We start from the raw sequence: 5,968 nt of genomic DNA on the forward strand, positions 1-5,968 counted from the left end.
CAGCCAATTTGCCTGGCTTTGATTTCTTGAATGTTGCTTCCGTGGGCATTGATTATGGATCCAAGGACAGTGAAATCCATGAGAATTTCAGTGTTTTGTCTATTTATCATGATGTTACTTATTGGCCCAGTTGTGAAGATTTTTGTTTTCTTTTTGTTTAAGTGTAATTCATACTGAAGGCTGTGGTCCTTGATCTTCATCAGTAAATGCTTCAAGTCCTCTTCGTTTTCAGCAAACAAGTTTGTGTCATCTGCATCACGCAGGTTGCTAAAGAGTCTTCCTCCAATCCTGATTCCTCATTCTTCTTCATATAATCCATCTTCTCAAATTATATGCTCAGCATATAGACTGAATAAGTATGGTGAAAGGATACAACTGTGACACACACATTTTATGACTTTAAACCATGCAGCACCTCTTTATTCTCTTTGAATGACTGCCTGTCGACCTATGTACAGGTCCCCAAGCAGATGTTTAGGTGTTCTGGAATTCCTGTTCTTTGCAATGTTATCCATAATGTGTTACAAACCACACAGTTGAATGCCTTTGCATAGTCAATAAAACACTTGTAAATAAGTTTCTGGTATTATCTGCTTTTAGCCAGTCTCCATCTGACATTAGCAATGATATCCCTTGTTCCAGGTTGTTGTCTGAATCTGACTTGCATTTCTGGCAGTTCCCTGCCAATTTACTGCTGTAGCCACATTTAAATGAATATTGTTTGATAATTTCCACATTCAATTGGATTATCCTTCATGGAAATAGGTATAAATATAGACACAGTCTTAAAATTCTTACCTCTAGAAAGAAAAACATTTCTGTCATTCTGTATCCTTCTATTAGTTGATGGAATAAACTACATTTTCTACACCTTTCAGTTTATTTTTGTTTGTTTGTTATTTTAAACCCAACTTTTAAAATTCCTATAACTCCTTTTTTTCTCAGTAAGTAGTAATTGGGGAAATAATAACCTACCTCCCATAGTACTTCAACGTCAAACACAAACCTCCTCCAGAGGGCTGCAGGTCCGTGAGTCTTCACTGCACCAGGTGCTTTCTTTCTGCTCAGCCCTGAACATGCACACCTCCTCTCTCTGCCCCAAAGGCCACATCTCCTGACTAATTCCTTGGAGTATTTGGAAGTTCCAGGAGAAAATGAAGGGATGTGGCTTTTTCTGGATCCCCTTTTGTGGGAAATTATAGAAAAAAGAATGCTCTAAAAATCTCTTGTAGGCTTTGTCAGGAGTTTTCATATCACAGGAACCTGCTTGTTTTACAAGGATAGCTCACATGACTGATTTGGAGAAGGGTCCAGTGAGTTTTATACCCCGAAAGATTAGTCCTGTCTTCCTTGTGCCTTCTTTACACTAGAACATTCTCATTTTAATTTCTTATTTTCCTGGACTCTTTCCTTTCTCTGCAATTACCGCTCACAGCCCTGGACCTAACCCAGTACTGAATCTGGGCCCTTCATGTTTAAAACTTCCCTCATGGAAGGTAATCTTCCTCTCTTACTTTTTCCTTCCATGGATTCTGTTTTCTAGCCAAGCCTTCCCGGGCAATGTCAATGAAGGTGTTTTCTTGCTCTAAGCTCCCATTTATTGCCCTTTTCTCCTCTCTCCATTTCTTTCAGTGGCACTCATTCTTTCAAAGGCCAGTCCCTAACTCATTAACCTTATCACTCTAGAAACAGGGGCCAGCTGTTCCATGTTCTTTTTTCATTACTTCTTCTTTACGGATTAGTCTGCCACTCAGAGGATGGGGTAGACAGGGGTATCTCACTCAGAATGAGGAAGGGGTGAGAGAGTGGGGGCCTTAGTTTTCAGAAAGAGTGAGAAGCCTGCAGCTCTCACTCCCCACCCCCACGCCCAAGATGTTTGGTGTCTCAGGTGGGCTGGCACAGGCGAGCCTGGTGGTCAGAACAGCACAAGCACGCCTACCCTCCCCCAGTTAGTCCGGCTGGGCAGCTGACAGGGCCACTCTCTCCCTGCTGCAGCTTCTGAAAAACCAGCCACTGGCCTTCCCCGAAATGACAGCTTTCTGAATGGCAGCGGGACAGAGTGTCTTGGGAGTGACTTGGCCCCAAATCAAGTTTTCTTTAAATTAATTCCTTGGGCACTCAAGATTAAATTCGTGACTGAAGGAAATCATGGTTCTTTCTTATTGTTAGCTGCCATCTTGTCAGGCCCTGAGTCATGACAATGCAACAAACAATCAGATCTGACTGTTGTCATCCATAGGATTTTCACAAGCTGATTTTTCAGAAGTAGATCACCAGGCTTTCTTTCGAGCCTGTATTAATCTGCAAGTGCTACTCAAACCTGTTCAACATCCCAACAACACGTGTAGAGGAAGTGTGGTAAATGAGACCTGAAGTTCCCTGCTCTGGTTTATGCTGATAACACAAGTAGTGTTTCCAGTCAGTGTAGATGAGACTCTGACTGGCCCTGCAGCTAGGGAGACTGTCTCTCCTCGGAGGCAGCAGAGATTCTGGCACCTACTCAGCAGGATCTGCCCACTGGGACCTAAAGTGTCAGACACATGAGCATGATGCAGAGATGCCGTGTAATCAGGAAGAGAAGGAAGGTAAAACCGATGGTCTCTAACTGGGACAAGTGGACAGGCCTGGATGGCTTGTAGCATTTATTTGATATCTCATTTCAAAATGTAGGCCTATCTGAATAGGAAGATCACTCTGGAGAGAAAACTCCATGTCTAGGAGATGAGACTTCTGGGGCAGATTGAGGAAGTGTGCGTGTTCAGGACTGTGTGGGAAGGAAGCAGCTGGTGCAGTGAAGACGCACAGACCTCCAGCCCTGGGAGGAGGCTTGTGTTCCAGGTTGAAGCACTGTGAGAGTGTAGCCATAATGTTGCTAACAGCAAAAACGTGCCTCAGCCTCACCTGATGATGGTGAGAGTGAAGTCTGCCCCAGACCCACTGCCATGATGCCGGTCAGGGATCTCGGATGCCTACTGGGATGCAAAGGAGATAAGTAGCTTAGGAGCCTGTGCTGCTTCCTGCCGGTACCAGGCTAAAATGCTGCTAACACTCTGGCTGGACTTGTACTGATGGTGACCTTTCCTCCTGGAGACACAGTCAAGGAGACAGGAGACTGTTATCAAGATTTCCCCACTGACACCTGCGATCACAGAGGACAATTACTATACATACATACACACACTTTTTCCTAGGCACATTAAAATACACCTTTTTAAATGTGCATTTCAGTGGAATACGTGTCACACATCATTAACCCATTATTTACCACTACGTCCTAAAATCATTTTTCAGCTCTACAAAAAAAACTTCTTTAAAGGGATTGAAGTATTTTTCACTTCTCACCAGACACCCAGAGCAAAAGGAACGTGAGGACAGGAGACTATAACACCATCATGCTGCCTTCACCTGCCTGATAAAGATCAGCTCACATTGCAAAGCCCCTATTTATAAAATATGAGCAGCCAGACTGGGCTTAGAGGGACAATGCAAATCCATCATTGAACATGGAAGCAAAGTACATGGACAGTGGGTTGTGAAACTAACCAGTGTAAATCAAGAGCCGATGACTCGAAAAGACAAAGTAGTCAACTTAGAAACTCTAATATCAACTAAGAAGCTCTAAAACTACAAGCATTAGCTTCTCTTAAGAAGAGTTTCTATTTGAAATGAGGAAAAAAAAATTGAAATGGGTTCAAGGTCCATAAATGCTGGGCTAGTTTCCTGAGGTCTACAATCCTGGTGAAATAATACAAAATGCTGGAAATATATAAAAGAAAGAAAGAACAGATGACAGTGGAGAACTTTTGGCTCACTTTTTGATAAAAATTCATGGCCAGAAAATATCTGAACTCTAAAGCCACTTTTTATCCTGAAGGACAGTTTAGGGTCACTGCATACACTAAAGAATTAATTCTAGGGTATGTAAGATCCAGGGAAATGGAAGACAGGCCCAGAAGTTACCCATCTGGGGAGTCCTCAGGAACCCTATGTTGTGCTAGAGCCAAGGGGGGAGGGCTATAACCCCAAAGTCAGTGTGAAGCAAAGAAAGCGAACCTATCCTTCCCACAGCTCCTAGGAAATGATCAAAGGGCTCTAGGGGCATTGTGGAAATGGACAGGAAAAAATAAGCAAGATTTCCTTGGGAAGTTGTGTCTGAAAGCCAACCTTCCAAGGAGCTTCACTCCAGGTGTGTATGCCCTAGGTGATTCTGGAACTGTCCGACCTGGAAATTAGCTTAAGAAAGCCCAATAGATAGGTCCAACAAATGGAAGCTGCCCTGGAAGAGGGCACACCCATCGTAAATCCTCAGGACACCTCACAAATAATTTTTCAAAGACTGATACCCCCAAGAAGTCAGAGATCCTTAACATCCAGGAAAATGAGATAACTGGGATATGAATATGAAGGTGATACAACTGAAATAACAGGGAACAAAAGGCATCCTCTTCACGCTTCAGATTTGGGAGCTCTGTGAGTTTATCTAAAGAAATAAATGATAAACTTTATATAGCATGCAAGGCACAAAAACTAAAAGCAGGGCACTACAGATGTGAAATAAAATTGCCAGAAATTAGATACAGAATTCATGTCTGTCAGGTTGTCATACTGTGGGGGCTGGCGTATTGCTGTGATGCTGGTAGCTATGCTGCTGATATACAAATACCAGGAGGGTCACCACAGTGGACAGATTTCAGCTGAGCTTCCAGACTAAGACAAACTAGGAAGAAGGACCTGGTGGTCTGCTTCTGAAAGAATCAGCCAGGGAAAGCCTTATTAATAGCAGCAGAACAATGTCTGTTACAGTGCCTGAAGATGAGCCCCTCAGGCTGGAAGGCACTCAAAAGACGACTGGGGAAGAGCTGCCTCCTTAGAGTTGACCTTAATGACACGCATGGAGTCAAGCTGTCGGGACATTGGTGTGATGATGTGGCATGACTGAAAATGAGAAGAAACAGCTGAACATCCTTTAATAATTGAAATGTGGAACGTATGAAGTACGAGTCTCAAAAATGAGAAATTGTCAAAAATAAAATGGAATGCATAAAGGTCAATATCCTAGGTATTAGTCAGCTGAAATGGACTGGTATTGTCATTTTGAGTCGGAAAATCGTATGGCCTACTATGCCGGGAATGACAACTTGAATGGAATGGTATTGCACTTACTTATCATCAACAAGAACATTTCAAAATCTATCCTGAAGTACAAGGCTGACAGTGATAGAATAGCATCTACAGGCCCACAAGTAAAGCCAGTAAAGATGAGTGTTATTCAGATTTACCCACCAACCACTAGGGCCAAAGACGATGAAATAGAAGATTTTTACCAAGTTCTGGGGTCTGAAATTGATTGAATATGGAATCAGGGTGGTGACTGGAATGAGAAAGTTGGAAATAAATAAGGAACCGTATAAGGAAAATATGGCCTTGGTGGTAGAAAGAATTGTGCAGATTGCATAATTTGGTGACTATGAAAAGAGACGGTCTCAGTTTGGTGACTACATAGAAGTCTTTCAATGAGTGAAACAGGACCTAACTGGAGGGGGATGTGAAATCAGCAGAGTTTTTAAAAATGATGTTTCATGCTGACAGAAACGATGCTAAAGTGAGGGGAACATGGATAACTCAGAAAAGGGAGGTGATGAATGCCAAGACGCCCTTGGAGGGACAGGGGTTTAGGAGCAGAGGGCCTGGCCTCAGGTAGGAGGACTGCCTGCTCAACTACAGTAATAGGAAGGAAGGAAGGCAGCACATGGGGGTGTAGACGCCTGTGGGTCAGAAGATGCATGAGAGGAGCTAGTGGAAGCTCTTCTAAGATGCAGGAAATGAGGTCATTTCCTGAAAGGTGGGATGAGAAGTAGGTGTTAAAATTAAAGAGAAAAGACATAGGGTGGAGACTGAATGAACCAGGTAAATGAAGTACAATTGTGAGGCAGGATTAAGGGCTGTCCTGAGGTAGTGTGCATAAATT

This window comes from Loxodonta africana, chromosome 15 (assembly GCF_030014295.1).
Source record: "Loxodonta africana isolate mLoxAfr1 chromosome 15, mLoxAfr1.hap2, whole genome shotgun sequence".
Lineage (NCBI taxonomy): Eukaryota > Metazoa > Chordata > Mammalia > Proboscidea > Elephantidae > Loxodonta > Loxodonta africana.